Source organism: Tachypleus tridentatus, chromosome 11 (assembly GCF_004210375.1).
Source record: "Tachypleus tridentatus isolate NWPU-2018 chromosome 11, ASM421037v1, whole genome shotgun sequence".
Lineage (NCBI taxonomy): Eukaryota > Metazoa > Arthropoda > Merostomata > Xiphosura > Limulidae > Tachypleus > Tachypleus tridentatus.
Window position 1 is genome coordinate 88,622,895 of NC_134835.1, and position 17,847 is coordinate 88,640,741.

The window sequence follows — 17,847 nt, forward strand, 5'->3', positions numbered from 1 at the left end:
ATGTCGAAGAGAATAAAGTTAGTTGTACAATAAAGAAGCCATGGAGCAAAATAAGCAATGAATATTGATGAGAATAAATAGTTGGATAATAAAGACGCTATGTAACACTATAAATAACTAATGTTGTATAATAAAGAAGCCATGTAACAATATAAACTATGAATTTTGTAGAGAATAATGTGAGCTATACAATGAAGAAGCTATGTAACAATGTAAACAAGGAATGTCGAGGAGAATCTAGTTACTTGTATAAAAGGAAGCCATTTTACAATTAAACAATGAATGTTGAAGACAATAATGTTAGTTATATAATAATTAAACCATGTAACAATGTAAGCAATCAATGTTGAATATTAAAAGTTGTATAATAATGAAGCCATGTAACACTATAAACAATGAATATAGAAGAAAATAAAGTAGTTTTATAATAAAGAATCCATGTAACAATGTAAACAATGAATGTCGTAGAGAATAATATTAGTTATACAATAAAGAAGCCGTGTAACAATGTAAACAATGAATGTTGTAGAGAATAAAGCTACTTTTATGATAAGGAAGCCATGTTACACTGTAAACAATCAATGTTGAATAGTATACAGTTAGTTTTATAATAAAGAAGCCTTGTAACACTCTAAACACTGAATGTTGAATAGAATACAATTAGTTTTATTATAAAACGTTCATGTGATCTTGTTAAACGTCCGTTCCCAATAATGTAGCTGCGTAACATAATATGCAAGTCAACATCACTGAGCGGTGTTTGTTTTAAAGGTTAAGTAACACCTAATTAGGCACAATTTGCCACTAAGCGGAATCCATACAATGAATAAATACAATGGAAATGGAAATAAGTTCCCTGTAAAGATTAAAGAAGAATAAAAATTTCTCACATTGTCAAAGTTTCATGGAAATTTGCAGAATAGCTACAAATGGAAGGCGATAGCCCAGAGAGGATAAATTGGTGATAGAATGCAAATAGTGAGAGATAAATGTATTAGAAGTAGTCCACATGTCCAATTGAAGAACTTCTTCCAAGGTATGACAAAGATGAAATACCAGAGGAAAGGTAAGATGTCGAATTTGTTGAAAATACATCTGGAGCAAAGTATGCGAGGACAATGAAAGAGAGGAATAAACCAATCTAATCAAAAGCCCAAACTCAATGGGTGAAGGTGGAAGGAGAAACATCTTTAAAAGAGGATGGTTGTCAAGGGATAAAAAGAGAAGGGAGCTAGGACAACAGATGTAAGTCTTGTGGGCATTGAATCAGTGCCTAAGACGTTGATAAAAGTGAAGAAATGGAAGAATGGTCAATTAGTGAGTTATCCCTCTCCACCTAGCCACTTTGTATATTGGGAAGAAAGAATGGTTCAGATATGTTAGATGATAAAGAGGACATGAAACAGTTCTGACAAATAAATTAGACCATCAAAGTCCTTAAGCTAAGAGGAGAAGGAAATTAATCTTGGGGAAATAAGGTAAATCAAAGAACAGGTCGAAACTGGTTTGAATGGAAACAGAGAGAGGCAATGGAAGACCACATTAGCATCTCAGTTCAGAAGAGCAGCCCGCCACAGAGGATAATGAATCTCGAAGAAACGTATTAATATGGAGATATTGTGAAAAATTGTAAAGTGTGTGTTATAGCCACATGATAATTGGAAAACAAAGATACAGAAGATCCTTGATCAAAAACCCAAGTGAGAAACTCAACAATATGAGGAACAGTGGACCAGACAGGTGAAAACCTCTGGTCTAGAGACCAATGAAAGAAAACATTCCACACACGTTGATAAACTTTCATGAAGGAGAGACAAGTAGAACGTTCCAGAAATGAAACTACACATCGAGACAAACCTGAGTTACTCACCAAAGCCAAGACAAAAACAAGCATGAAAACAGAGGACAAAAAGAGTAGGATGCTCAAGGGTACCAAAGAACGGAGGTTGACAAAGGTAGTGGGATAATTAAAAAAATCACAGCTGAGCCAACCACTAAGGAGCAATAAGAAGGACTTGACACCAAGTGGTATGGATGAATAAAATCATTCAATGAAGAAGTTGGATGGAATTATTAACATATAGATATCTGTTGACCCAATCCTAACTGAAAGCATTGATAGTCAGGGCAAGAGAATGAGGGACCAGAGACCAAAAACGAAATACTTTGTGATTGAAGGATATGCTAAAGGCATCGATGTAAGAAGTGCTCCACTGAAATCAAAGCCACTGAAAGACAAGAGAATTGAGAGACCACATCATTGGATACATTTTGTCTGGATGGGAAAGATAATCTGTGACAAGAATGAAACACCCAGAAGATAACATACAATAATATAGATATCTTGCATGTGCGTCCAGAATAGGAGATACAACACAGAAAAACATAGGAATGGAGACTGTGTGCCACCTTGATTATTTATATATGTAACCACTGTAGAATTGCCAGAATGAGTATGACCAGACAGAGAAAATGATCCGGAGCCTGGTATACAACTAGAAGCTCCAGAATGTTGATATAATAAGACTCCTCAGCTGCAAACCAACAATCCAAAGCCTCCTACTGATCGACCCATGGACTCCATCTCTGAATATGAAATGTAAATCTGGATAAGGACGATAAAGTGAGATAACAGCCGATGTGTTAATCTTGGCGAACCACTAAAGTAGTTCTTTGGTAGCAGGAGGAAGAGTAGCAATCCTGCATAAAATCCCCTGCACGAGTCCACTAATTATGAAGAGCTCACATATGAACCTGACTAAGGGGGATTATGGTAGTCAAAGAAGACCACATCCCCAAAAGCATAGCACATCGGGAGTTAAATTTAATTAACTAGCCCACTCGAGGTATCGTCTTCTGGAGGAACTGAAGTGTGTGATGGATAGATTCCTATTCAGAATGAGTTAACAGTAGCCAGTTATCCATGTAATAATAAAAACGGATCCCAAGAGCATGGCGATGATGAGAAGAAGGTCAACATATTTAACAAAAATATACAGGGCCAAACTAAGCCTAAAAGAGAGCTTGTAAAACTGATAACTTACCCCTTGATGGACAAACGAAAGACATGGTCACGACTGCAGAGCTATTGGAATAGGTAAGAAAGCATTCGCGACATCCATCTTGGTCATTCATATACCTGGAATAAAAACCCATCTGAGGGTGAGAAACAATTTCATGATAAATAGAGGGAGACTGAGAAGTTGATTGAGGTGTAACCAATCTATGACAGGCTAACAGGAACTGGGAATAGAGACTTGCAATGTTTTCATTACGACAAACAATTTACAAATGCATAAGTGGTAGAGGATTCCTCACGTGATTTCAGAGTGTCAGGAATATGATGAAACTTTGTAGAATGGACGGCAACTGCCTGTTATGGAGACACAAGTGTGGAGGACGATGTATCGAAAGTCTTCAGTCTTATATCTTCAGGTCGGAAGACTTTCGAAATGTCGTCCTCTATGTTTGTATCTCCAAAACAGGCAGTTGCTGTCCATTCTACAAAGTTTCACCATGAATACTCTGTCTAAACAATCTTTGAAAGAATGTCAGGAACATGGTTGATACATACCACTAAAGAGAGTAGGCAAGATGTAATTCTCTGAGATAAGTGGGTGGCAAACTAACTTCGGACAAGGCCACACTGAGACCCAGAAGATCCCAACAATAGAGAAACCACGTTTGTAAATCAAGAGTCGAGGATGGCAGAAGAGGCTGTTCCTTGATGAACCCTCAAGATTTTGGTGCATAGTCTGGGAAAGATGATGTATTGTAGATAAATACCATCAGAATTAAGAGTAAAGTTAAGACGAATGTGGGAAAACTGGCTATGGTGTAAACTGCAAAAAATCAAAGAATGCCTTCAAATTGAGAAAATAACCCTTAACTGTTAAGGACAATCAGCTTGATGGTATATCAAAGCAATGTGATTGGTAGCTCATGAAAAGAGAGACATGCTGGCACTCTCGACCAATTGGGAACTAAAACTCTCCACTAAAAATCTAATATCCTGGAAAGATAGGATGAGTAAATAATAATAAGAAGAATTATCATGCTACAAAGGAGGACAGGAATCATAAGAAATCGAGTAAACGGATAAAACACGACAAACATGAGAAATCATGTCTAAACACGCCATTAAGGGTTAGCTGATTCCATAGATGGGGCATAAAAAGGCACGTCAAAATTCGAAGTTAGAAAATTGATATCAAAATTTTCGTTAAACCGAACAGGTTTGGCATGTTTTTGGGGAAACGGGGTAAAGTTCAGGAGAAGGTGGTTGACCCATATAGTAACCTATCTCTTGGCAAATAATCATAGATAAATCTAACGACAGTAAACCAGCCTGTCACCAATTAAAAATCGTTTTGTAGGAGGTGTGATAGTCAAAGTGATAACATTAACATCCGTGGTAAATAATAAATCGAGCCAATTGTTTTATAGATGAATACGAACGTGCGAGAAACAAACACGAAAACAAGAAAGATTGGACAGTGATTTAATAATAATCAAAAACGATTAATAAAACATACCACTTTAGTGGTATAACTACTTAAGTTATAATTAGAAAGTATACTAAAGAAAAAATTCAAACGTCTAAACAAAACTCTCCCCCCCCCAAAAAAAAAGTCTAGTAGAATTAAATAGAGGGAGTCATATGTGTGACACGAATGTGTGGGTTGTTTGTTTTGGAATTTCGCACAAAGCTACTCGAGGGCTATCTGTGCTAGCCCTCCGTAATTTAGCAGTGTAAGACTAGAGGGAAGGCAGCTAGTCATCACCACTCACAGCCAACTCTTGGACTACTCTTTTACCAACGAATAGTGGGATTGACCGTCACATTATAACGCCCCCACGGCTGAAAGGGCGAGCATGTTTGGCGCGACGGGGATGTGAACCCGCGACCCTCAGATTACGAGTCGCACGCCTTAACACGCTTGGCCATGCCAGGCCTAGCACTGAATGAGAATAGCTATTTAAGTGAAAGGAAGTAATGTATGGAAAAAGTCATTGCAATGAATAAAATATGTATATATTTGCAATTTATAATAATGAAGTCATTATGCTAATAACATAAGTAAATTGGTAGTTTTCAGTTTGGGCTAGTACGATTTTCATGCCTACTAACATGTTTATAAATATAGTAATTTTTTCTTCTACAGAAGGTGGACCAGCATGGCCAGAAAAAAACAACAACCTGATTTTCACCTTCCTTTATTGGTTTCGCTCTCTAATGGCAAAATAAAAAGATAAGAAGTTTGTAAAATAAGAAAAAGTGACTATATTTTAAAAACTTTATGTTCTTTCCATGAAAGTAATAAACATACCTTCATTGTACAATATTCTTGGTCAGGTGGTTAAGGCACTCGACTCGTACTCTGAGGGTCGTGGGTTCGAATCCCCTTCGCACCAAATATGCTTACCCCTTTCAGCAATGGGAGCGTTATAAGATGACGGTTGGTAAAAGAGTAGCCCAAGAGTTGGCGGTGGGCAGTGGTGACTCGTTGCCTTCTCTCTCGTCTTACACTGCTAAATTAGGGATGGCTAGCGCAGATAGCCCTTGTAAAGCTTTGCGCGAAATTCCAAATAAACTTCTACAGAAGGAGGAACTTAAATACTGTTAAAATTGGAAGTATTATGCAGAAAGTGTCAAGACATCTTGCTTTACATTTTAGTAGTCTGTATAAGAAATTTATTTAATCTTTGTTTGAAAATTCAGCAGGATAATGACCCAGAACTTAGGTTTCCTCTGTATGAAGTTATTTGAAGGAGAAAGAAAGAAACTGTGGTGTAAAATTTACAAAATGATCACCTTAATGTCATATACTTACTTAGTTGAAAAGTTTTTAAAAAACTTATGAACGTAAAGCAAAATACCAGCATACAAAAAACAGTTAACTGATCAATGAAGTGATATAGTTAAGGTAATATCTGCTAATTAATTAGTGATTTTTTTTCCAAAATGAGCTTTTTATCTCTAATATTTTACTACTTAGCACAAATTTACATTTAAATCACTATATCATTCTTTTGCAACTTTTCACAAAATGTTAAGTATTTGTTCTTTGGATTGAGTCTTGTGAACAACTCACATACAGAACCTCAAACCAAAAACTCAGAATTTACCATACAGAATTTACCACACTTTTCTTTAAGTTTTAAATGCGGAAAAAGCTCCTGGTGTACATATTACATTTAAACTTACCCTTGACCAATTTGTTATATCATGGTATAATGTTCATAGGGATCGCCCACAAGAACAATACTTTTAACTTTTTCACAATTTCCTCATCTGTTATCTTTTTTTCTTTGATAAAATATTATAAAACAACAATTAGTATACCACACAAACGTGTTTGTCAACAAATATTAATTATCATGTCACGATTGCTGCATTACACTATTAAACTTATGAACGAAGTAAAATTTCCTACTTAAACAAAGGATCAATGTCTCATGTGTTGATTATAAATAACACCTCTTGTATTACTCTTTGCTGTTCATTCAAATCCATTTAACCACCATAGAAATTAGAAAGTGCACACAAATAATCCTGACATTTAGTTAGCGTTCCAATCATCAACAAATAATTCTACAGATTATCGCGTAATTGTGTTCAAATGAAAAATTTGGTTTTTATGTTGTCTAGTTTAATTAACTAAAGTATTCCCAATAAGTATAACTCATCAGATGGCTTACGTTAAAATCTCACCTGTAATTCCTGAAGGAGTATCAGACATAACCCAAGACTAATCAATATTGTAAACATTGCATAGCAGATAAGAAGGTTCCTTAAACTATGTAAATACGTCTCTCCTTCAGGGCATCCTTGGTTGCTTCCTTTATACTCGGGATATCTGACAATAGAAAGCGGTTTTAAAGGTGTTAAAGTCGCCAGATCTGTAATTTTTGTAATATGGTGAATAAATTATTAGTCTCATACATAAATCCGTAGGACCAACAATTGTAATATACAGTAATTGTAAAAATTAACACAAAATATATGCTTCTTTAATTACTAATTCCACATCATGTTTAAAGATACAGCTAATTAATGATAGGTTCAGTTTGCTAAAGACTTGGTTGCTTTAATTCCACATATTTTACACAGCCAAATACTTCTGACAAGAGGTAATCAAGCTAATTTTTATTTAGAAAAGTATAAAAACAAGTTTCATCAAGGCTCATGAGTTACCCAATGTTAGGATATTTGTTGTTCATCATAAGCTGTTTCATGCATGTATGCCAGAAATATTATTTTAAAAAGAAGTGTAGTTTTAATAAGCAATATTGTAGCCGTCTGCACAAATATAAGGAGCTTATGTTTAGAGTAGCCTGATTTGTAGTCTGAAATACATTAAAGCTAACATTACCGCCATGCCACATACAAAAAGCAGATGAAACTTTTCGAATGGTAGAGTGTTTTCTATCCACCGAGAATGATTAAAAGTAACGCATGGCCAAGCGTGTTAGGGCGTTCGACTTGTAATCCGAGGGTCGCGGGTTCGCATACCCGTCGCGCCAAACATGCCCGTCCTTTCAGCTGTGGGGAGATTATAATGTTACGGTCAATCCCATTAGGCGTTGGTAAAAGAGTAGCCCAAGAGTTGGCGGTGGGTGGTGATGACTAGCTGCCTTCTCTCTAATCTTACACTGCTAAATTAGAGACGGCTAGCACAGATAGCCCTCGAGTAACTTTGTGCGAAATTAAAAAAAACAGACTAATAATAATTCGGCTTATATCGTACATGTTATAGCAAATCACAGCAACAACCTGAATGACTACTAACAAGTATATACTGTTCTTACTAAAAAATTTGAGAGGAACTACTTTGAAAAGCAAAAATATTTTTAATCAAATATTAATTACTTTGCACAACGTTTGATCCGTTTTAGTTTTTAATGACGAGTAGAGTTAACTGTTCTTGTTTCTAAGGTACACGTAGCAACATGACGTTTCGACAATATTAGGTAGTTAATTGTTGTGATGGGGAGACAAAATTGTTTTGATAAAAGTTTAGAAAAACTAACTTTACACTCCAGATGATTTTGTTTGTTTGTTTGTTTTGGAATTTCGCACAAAGCTACTCGAGGGCTATCTGTGCTAGCCGTCCATAATTTAGCAATGTAAGACTAGAGGGAAGGTAGCTAGTCATCACCACCCACCGCCAACTCTTGGGCTACTCTTTTACCAACGAATAGTGGGATTGACCGTCACATTATACGCCCCCACGGCTGGGAGGGCGAGCATGTTTAGCGCGATGCGGGTGCAAACCCGCGACCTTCGGATTACGAATCGCACGCCTTACGCGCTTGGCCATGCCAGGCCCAGCACTCCAGATGAAGGATAATATTTTATTTCACTCAATGTTTTGCTTTTGCTGTTTCATCAGAATTAATATATACAATTATTTGATATTATAATGTTCGTTAAATTATAAAATTGCTTGTAATATTCTATTCCTCAAATCTGTCGTAGCATGAGTCTTACAATGTGTGAAATATTATTATTGTTTCATTACTTTATTAATATTACATTGTACCCCGCTAGTACAGTGGTATGTCTCCGGATTTACAACTTTACATTTAAGGTTTCGATTCCCCCCCGGGGGGCTGAGAAGATAGCCCGTTGTGACTTTGCTAAATGAAAACACACACATAATATTACACTATAATTATAATAATAACTATGTAGCTAGAGAAACATATAACACATATTACTTAATAAAGAGATGGATAATATGTTTCATTTTTAATTGGAAACACACAGATAATAGTGGCTTAATTACACGTACCACCAAATGTCTTTTTCTTTCTTAATGAGAACTTTTACATATTTTGTCTCTTTAAAATCTTTGGTGTTTTTATGTAGGATAGAAATTTTAAACGAGTTTGGATTTTTTTGTGTTTGGAGTTCCGTGTTTTTACAGGAAGTGTTCTGGTGGAGAGTTTTATGTTGGTCATTCGTATATAACGCACTCGATGTGTTCTACGCGTGTGAAAAGGCCTTCTAGTTTCTACTATATGTGCTTCTTCACACATATTACAAATGATCTAATAGACGATTTTTTTCGATGTGGCACGTTTGTCCTGCTCCGTTTTCTCTGGAGTAGTATTGATTTTTTTTGGCACATTTTGTTTGTGAGAATGAAGTGTAAACTAATAGTTCTTTCACTTGATTGTTTTTGTGTTATATTGTTTGTCAGTTGGGATTGTTTAATGGCTTTTTAAATCTTGGTTGTGATTGTGTTGTTTATGAAAGGGATGTTCATTGTGGGTGTTTTAGCGTATGTCTTTTTTTTTGAGGGGTTGTTGCTGTTGTAACGTTTTTTTGTTTTGTTTTACTGTGATTTAAAAACATTGTCGGTGTAATAATCGTGGTATCCGTTTCATAATAGCAATGTTTTAATGAATCGACATGGGTCAATTTCGATTTATTTTCTTTAATTCACCTATTATGGTTTCTCACTTGACTCGTTCTTTGTGGTGGGATTTGTAATGTAGAAATATCGGTTTCTTGCATTCTTCGTCATCTATGGAGCTCCATAGTTTCCTGTCTTGGATATTTTAGAGCAACGTCTAAGAACGTTAAGTATCCTTCTGTAATTGGTAATTTTAATGTAAATTTGACTGATGGGTGAAAGTTGTTTAGGAAGTAGTTAAACTATTGCAGTGTGTCTTTTTCATGATTCCAAGTACCTAATATGTCGTTGATGTATCTGTACCACACTTTTATTATTGAGCCTGCTTTTATATATATATAAAGGGCTTTGTTTTCTAGTGGTATATATGAATACTATATAAAATGTGACTGCTTCTCTATATATGTAAAAACGGCTCGTTTGGGTTGAGAAGATTTTTTACGTAGAGGAGGAAACAACGTTTCGACCATCTTCGGTCATCGTCAGGTTCACAAAGAAAGGAAGAGGTAACTGACTGGAAGCTGACCACATGTTTGAAAGGGGTTGTATAACTGAGAAGAAAGTCGAAACGTTGTTGGCTCATTTACGTAAAAAAATTTCTCAACCCAAATGAGCCGTTTTTACATATATATTTTTCTCTACAAGTGGGTTTTCTCGACATCACTGATGACTGCTTCTCTGTTACTCATTGATAGTCCTTTTGTTTGAATAAAGTGTCGTCGAGTTCAAAATAATCGTTGTGTTGGTAAAAACTAAACATTTTTCGGATGGTGTCTGCTGTTATTTTCGCTGGAAAGTTTCAAGTGACGATGTGAAGTTAATGATACTCTCCATACCTCCTTCTATTGGTATACGGCGATTACGACTAAGGAAAATAAAATGGAGACAGCGCGTATTGTTTGTGTAGAAAAATGTATATTTTTTAGATGTCTTTAATTCTGGTTAAGTCTGATGGAACTACTTTATGCGTGTTTTAAATAGTTGATCAAAGAACGAGAATATGGTTTTTATTGCAGAGTCATACACTGACACTATAGATCTTAAGGTAAATCTTGCTTATGATATTTATCGATTCTATATGTATCATATATAGTTATTAGATTATAGATTAGAAAAATACTGAAATTCATAAAGAAAAACGTAAAATATAAACTATATAAAATATAAATATAAACTTCTATGTAAAATATTTTCTCAACCCAAACGAGCCGTTTTTGCATATAAACCATATATCATCAAAATAGGCATATGTTTGAAACTTTATCTGCATGCCTGGATTCAAAGGCAAATTCAAAACGGTGACCTTAAATTGGGAATAGTCCATTATATGGATTTCACTTTCAGATTACTCGCAGGGCAACACGTTTCTCGGCGTGTTTCCTCCAAATGTTGTTATTTGCTAAACATCATTACTTTGAAAAATATGTTTACTTGTATGGCATCTTTCTCTGTTTATTGCTACAATTAATCATGTGGGGCATCCACATACTTAGCGATGCCTCAGCCTATACTTGGGCCTATTACTGGGATTTAAATTTTGTAGATTCTCCACAGTTGGGTTATTTAATCCCAGTTTGGTTTCAGACATAGATATTTCATATGCAGAGTATGTTATTTCTCGTTTTCTTTTTGACTAATGCTATCTATCGTTTATCTAAGTGTTTTTGAAAGGTAGTCATTCTCTTTTGTTGTTTATGTTAGCCCATTTGTTTTCCTTAGCTCCTGTGTTGTTGGGCAGAGACGCTGCCTTGACGTAGGTGAATTTACTCGAGATTTAAACATGGCTCTTTTTTTGTTGTTGTTCATCAGTGTGTATTAATTCCAAGATATTTTGTTTCACCTTTCCTGGGTCCCTTCAGTTGTTCTGTTGGATGATCAAAGTTTTCATAGATGTTTGAAATGTTTGAATTGATATGAGTTTAATTTATATTGAGGCTTGAACTTTCATTCATATGTAAACTTTCTTTTATCAACACTTTGTGATCATTACATCCATAAGTTATAATTAAAAATCTTTCAAGAAATGGGTTGTGATGATGATGTTTCATTGTAAAATATCTTGGAAAGTTAGGTGTAGTTTGAATCTTAACTTCACTTCTGTCAGAAACTTTCATGTGTTCCAAGGTATGTATTGATAACTGGTGGGAAGTATCCATGTAGGGAGTATTACAGTTACCATCTTAGTTCTTAGTGGTAGGATAAATATGATTTCAGATTATTTTTACAGAAATATTGAATACAAATTTAAAGATGTTATAATTTCAAGATTTTGCAAGAAATAGCTGTCTTTTATCACTTTATTTGATGGTGTTGTTTATAAGTTTTATAAACTTATACTAGCACTGCACTTAAAATTATAAAGTATGAAGTCTGTACTGTACACTGAAAGCCATGTCAACAACTTACTGTTTTTTTCAATTGTTACAACTAACCTATTATTAACATGTATGTTTATGGAATTGCTAACCACACACAAATATTTGTGTGTGTATTTATTGTGAACAAATAATGTTAACCTTTATCAAAATTTTCATGCTCAGTAAATACTAGTAGTTTAACATTTTTTTCATTCAGCTGCTAAATCTTGAAGGTTCACGATGTTTGATTGCCAGTTACCACTTCTAGGCTTATTTTACTTTTTAGAAGGTAGTATCATCCCACTGGGTTTCAAATGGTGGATAAAACAAAGTCAAAGTAATAGCCTTATAAATCTGGAAAGTACATCACTAGTTTTTGTTGTGTGTTGTGGTAAATAAGTACTCAGCTGATTTTAATTGTGCTAATCAGGCTATGTATTACTGAATTTTACCTGTCTATAAACTTGTTTTGGAAAAAGGTTGTCTACCAGTTGTATATAGTTAAATATTACAAAATCAGTAGACCTTTATTGTGGAAAATAGGTTGTCTACTGTTAAATGTTTTTATAATTGATAGATCTTTGTTGTGAAAAGTAATTTGTCTGCTTGGTGTCTATTGTAATATTTTACATAATCAATAGACCTTTGTTATGGAAAACAGTTTGTTTACCAGATTGTTTGCTGTTGGATTTGCTGGCCAAATAGGTTGTTTACTGGTCTGTTTGATGCTGAATGATACATGTTCTTTAGGTATTTGCTATGCTAGATAATGTATCAGTTAGACTGTTAGATTTTACACCCTAAGTAGGTACTCACAGAATCAAACAGTTTGCCTACTAAGCTGTTTGCTGATGGATTTTTACTCATTTGGCAGATATTTGCTGTGTAAAATAGTTTTTCTATCAAGGTATTTGCTGTTAAATGCTATATACTTAGTACATTTTTGTGGTTACACCATTTGAACAGTTTTTCCTACCCTTAATAGCCAATTATAAATAGTGATATATGTATATATATAAATATTTTATTTATGTGGTGTTTTTAGCCACAGCATACTGGCTTACAGAATGGCTTTGAGTTTTTTGTTTGTTTTATCAAGTAAAACATTTTTAGCAAATAGCCCCATTATCTCTTGACCGATTAGATAATCAATTACAGTTTTGGTTTAAAGAGGACAGACTCTTTCAATTGATGTATTTAACCATGCCCAAGATATTGTAGATTAATTTATTCTAATTTTGCCTATAAGAATTTCAGTTTGAGGGTAGGGTAGTAGAGATCCTAATGAGTAAAAAAAATAAATTGAGTATATATACCACAAAGGTATAACTAATATTAAGGATAAACAATCATATCTCAGATTAATTTGCTGTGCCCAAAAGACTTTCAAGTGCCATGGCTAGTGAGGATACCTTCTTGTTGTTGGTTACTAAAATTTACTTATCTGCAGCAAAAAAAAGAAAGTAATATTTAAAGAACCTTCATAAAACATTTGTTGAAATCATTGATCTTGTATTTAATATACTTTCAACTTAATTTTCTTTAGGACACATGGCGGTGACAAGCATTATCAAGGAGTTTTGTAATGTGGACTGTATTCAGCCTTTGACTGGCCAGAAACAGTTGGAGAAAACCTATTAAGAAGGTATGTAACTTACCACTTACAAGCAATAATATTGATCTTTTGTCTTAATTCTAAATTTTCCATTAGGTTTTTGACATAGATTAAAAATAGTCACTGGAAGTTAGTGAACCTTACTGATTTTAACTGGTGACTTTATTGTGCATTCACTTATATGAACATGATTTTGATGCCTTTGTAGAATGTTTTTAAATAGCTGCTACACAAATTACAATATGTACATAATGAATACTATTGTATGATATTTTATACCTTAGATAATGTTTTTATTTGAACTGTTTTTTTTAACAAAGTAACCTAACATATGGCCCTTAGCCTAACTATTTTTATGTGCATGAACACTGCATACAAAATATCCTTGTAAATGATTATGTGAGATAGTGGTTTTCATCATACAGTATTATAAATAATAAGTTCATCAAAAGAGAATCTGTTACATATTTCAAAAGATGAAACAGACCTTAGGTATTTGAACATTAGTTTAACATTTTGTATAATTATTCACTGGGTGTGGAAACAAGTCAATGAAATATCCAGAACTGTAATTTTATCAGATATCTAAAGAATTGTTAAAAGCATTTTATGTGCTTATCCAAAAAATGGTTCATTAAGGTTTCTTATTATACTTTTAAAATACTGAGTAAATTCATGATTATTCTTAACCATAGAACATTTGAGGTTCTAGTAATAGCTATAACTTTTAACTGTAATAAAACAGGAAATTTCCTACAATCTATGAGGTGTAATGTATGAACTAACATTGAATGTATAAACTAACATTAAATGTATGAACTAACATTGAAACTTAAAACAGGTATTTGAACAATTAAATTTGACAAATTCCTTTCATTGTCAAATGATGTTAAACAAATCAATAATGAACTCCTGAGCAGATAATAAATATGGGATTATTTTTGTATTAAGTTAGATATTAATCTGTAAGCTCTAAAACATAAGCATGTGGCATGCTATTTATAGGTTTATGGGCTTTCTTACATTCAGAAAAACTATACATTAACATTTCAAATGTAAGTAGAAGTTACATATGTTAACCATCAATGTTAGCTGGAACAAGTATGCATCATGGATATATTAAGTTGTTAAACACATCATACCCATTACAGCTGTATACTTCGGTATTTCAGGTCATGAACATCACTTGATACCTTATACAAAAATGTGTAGTATCAAGGAAAGCAGATTTATACACACTTTAGTAGGCAAGGTATGCACAGTAAAAGACCTAGCACTTTTCAGAAGTGGAAAATTTATGATGTACTCTTGACTAGGCATGCAGCAAATACAGTAGTTGCATATGTTTAACTATATTTTCATCAAAAATATTGTTTAATACATCACAAATTATGTTTAATATAGTAATAGATGAGGTAATATGAAGTATTACTTACAGATCTATTGATCATGAACATATAAATAATCAATATTTAATATTAACTCTTACCATACTATAACAGATTAGAAGTTTCTTTAAAGTTTCAGGTTTGCTTCTTAATATGTGTTGTCATTTAAATAAATATTTATCAACAGAAAGGATGAAAATTAACAGTAATTAATAATTTTACAAAGTGCAGAATTAATTAATTTGAAAAGAATATAATAGAATTACCTACAACTTCTTAATGAGTTGTGTTATTAATAAATTAATCAATGAAAAAATCACTGTAAGTCTATAAAGTTTTTCATCAGTGTCATAAAAATCAATATTAACAGTTTTCAGTTTATTTCTCTGTACTTCTGCATCATGATGATTCAAACATCTATAAGACAATGAACAGTTCATGGTGAATATTGTATCTGTTTAGGTTCACACAAGTAGTGGTTTGTACTGTTTTAGGTTATTGGTGATATCATGATCAGAAAATTATGTTTGGAAGCAGTTTGGCAGCATGTAAATATTTTAACATTTTCTTGTATATAGTAGTTCAGCAGCAGCTATTCTAGATGTATGATAAATATTGGTAGTTTTTTTTTTCTTTTAATTAGCTATGATTCATAATTTTTACAGTACACACATTTATACTATTTTGTTTGCTTATTTTGTTTTACTGTGTATCATACTCCTTTACATATTTTTCTAAATGTAGTTACAACACCTTTATATGTATTTTATCAATACTATTGTTTTATCATAGACAAAAGTTATATGCTATGACTATTGTGCTGTGACACATAAGACCTTTTTGTCATGTTTATTGTCATACCATCATAAAGTGAGGCTGTATTGTATCATTCTAAGGGGTGGTACTTGTTCTAATGTAATACTTTATAATAAATGAACTTTGTTGCTGTTTGTTTACTATTGGTTCAGAATATAAAAAAGTGGATTACAAAAAAAATTATTATGCAGAATTACAACTGAATGTGGCTCTATAGAAAAGAAAGTATAAAGACCATAAAAAGATTAAATGTAATAAATTATAGCTAAATATGGCTGACAGAAAGAGAAAAGTACTCTATAAAACAGTGTTACTAGATAGCATTATAAATGAAAATAGCTTTGTGAAAACGAACAGTATGAAAACTTTTACAAGAAGAAAAAGGAAATTATCTAATATAGAAATGTTACTATGCAGAATTAGAATTGGATGAGACACAGTAAAAAACGAAAAATAAACTGTAGAAAAGTTCATAAGATAAAACTATAGCAGGGCATGGCACAGTCAAAAAAAAGAAAGGAACATAAACAAATTTTTAGGAAAGAGAATTATAATTAGTTATTTTTTCCCTAAGCTCTCCAGTGGCCCAGTGATATATTGGCAGACTTGCAGTGCTAGAAACTGAGTTTTGATACCTCTGGTGAACAGAGCATAGATAACCCAAGTATGAATAAAACAAAAGCAATTTTTCAATTAAAAAGAAACTTAGACTGATGTTGTATTTTACTAGACAGGATTATAAAGTTTCTGTGCTCATCTCCTACTTTAAACAAGTGAACAGTAAGAAATCAGCCAATCAGTAGAACCTTGTTACTAAACTTAGAGTTTGACTGTAATTTTTATACTGCACTTACAGGTAAATGTATGAGGTTTATATTGTGATATATTGTAGATTTGAAGAGTTCTTCCACAGGGACAACTTACATCCTTTATAACTGGAGGTAACTCAGTTGAAAAGAAAGGTAAACTGTACAAAGTTTTGTTATAGCACAATGTATAGTTTTGTGCTTATTTACAAACAACCAAGTTTTATATTTGTGCACCTCATCTTACCATTCTCACTATTAAATACAAAAAAAGTTGATACATGAACACTATCATTTCCCTCAACCTCAAACACCTCAGTTAGATCCTACCTAGCTTTTCTTTTTTATTGAGAGAAAACAAAATGAGAGATTTCAGCCCCTCCTCATATAATAATCCTTCCATTTTAGTAACATTTCTTTGAACCCATTCCTAAATTTGATGTTTTTTCTAAGATAAGGAACTCTGGACTGAACACACTATTCCAAATGTGGCCTAACTAGTAGCATGTACAATGAAATTTTAACTTCTCTGGACTTGTATTCAGTATATCTGTACATACAACCCAAAATCATATTTGCTCCACCACTAGCAACTGCACACTGCTTGGATGGTTTTAGAATATGCTCAACTGTTACACCAAGATCTCTTTCTTTCATGACACTGTTATTCCATCCAAATTATACTTGTATTTCAAATTATAATAACCAAGATGCATTATCTTGCATGTATTGTAATTAAAACTTGTATGCATTTATTTGTATAACTTGCTAAATAATATAAATCCTTTCATAAATCAGTAGCATCCTCTTCAAATCTAGTAACACCTAATATCTTAATATTATCAACAAATTTAACTACTTTATTAACTAATCCTTCATCTACATCAATGAGGTAAATCAAAGAGAGCAAAGGTCCCAAAACTGAACCCTGAGGTAGTGTACTTTTAATATTAATCCACTTTAACTTAACTCCATATATAATTATATTTCTTTGCAACTAAATAGTTTTTATTCAATTTGCTAACTTATCCCCTGCACCAACAGATACAACTTTCTAAACAAGCCTTTTGGTGTGGCACCTTATCACCTACTTTCCAAAAATCCACTTGCCCATACCCTTATCTACATGAGAAGTAACTTCTTCAAGCAATGTCAAAAGACTAGTAAGATAAGATTTCCCTTCTTGAAACAGTGCTGATTATCCAACAAAACTTTAAATTTTGTTAAATTACTTTACAAAGCACCTATTAACAGACTTTCCAAATTTTTTCCCCATAACTGATGTGAGAGTAGTTAGTCTGTATTTAATGGGACAATTTTTTATCTATTCCTTTGTAAAGAGAATTTACCTTAGCTAACTTCCATTCCTCTGGTTCCTACCCAGTATTTAAGAACTGACAAAAAATAGTAATAAATGGCTCACATTTCCAGTCAAAAACA

At 33.2% G+C, this 17,847-nt stretch overlaps 1 long non-coding RNA gene across 5 annotated transcripts in view; it reads left to right on the forward strand.

Annotated features, from left to right (window-relative positions):
* The first annotated feature begins 10,203 nt into the window (after positions 1-10,203).
* LOC143232716 (uncharacterized) overlaps positions 10,204-17,847 on the forward strand; it is a 33,266-nt gene continuing 25,622 nt past the window's right edge. For 2 of the 5 annotated variants that reach the window (XR_013017696.1, XR_013017695.1), the window contains exons 1-2: positions 10,681-11,549; positions 13,329-13,427. This is a non-coding gene — a long non-coding RNA (uncharacterized LOC143232716). Of the gene's footprint in view, positions 10,471-10,680; positions 11,550-13,328; positions 13,428-17,847 lie in introns of those variants that run through there. The other 3 variants (XR_013017697.1, XR_013017693.1, XR_013017694.1) reach the window with 3 other exon arrangements.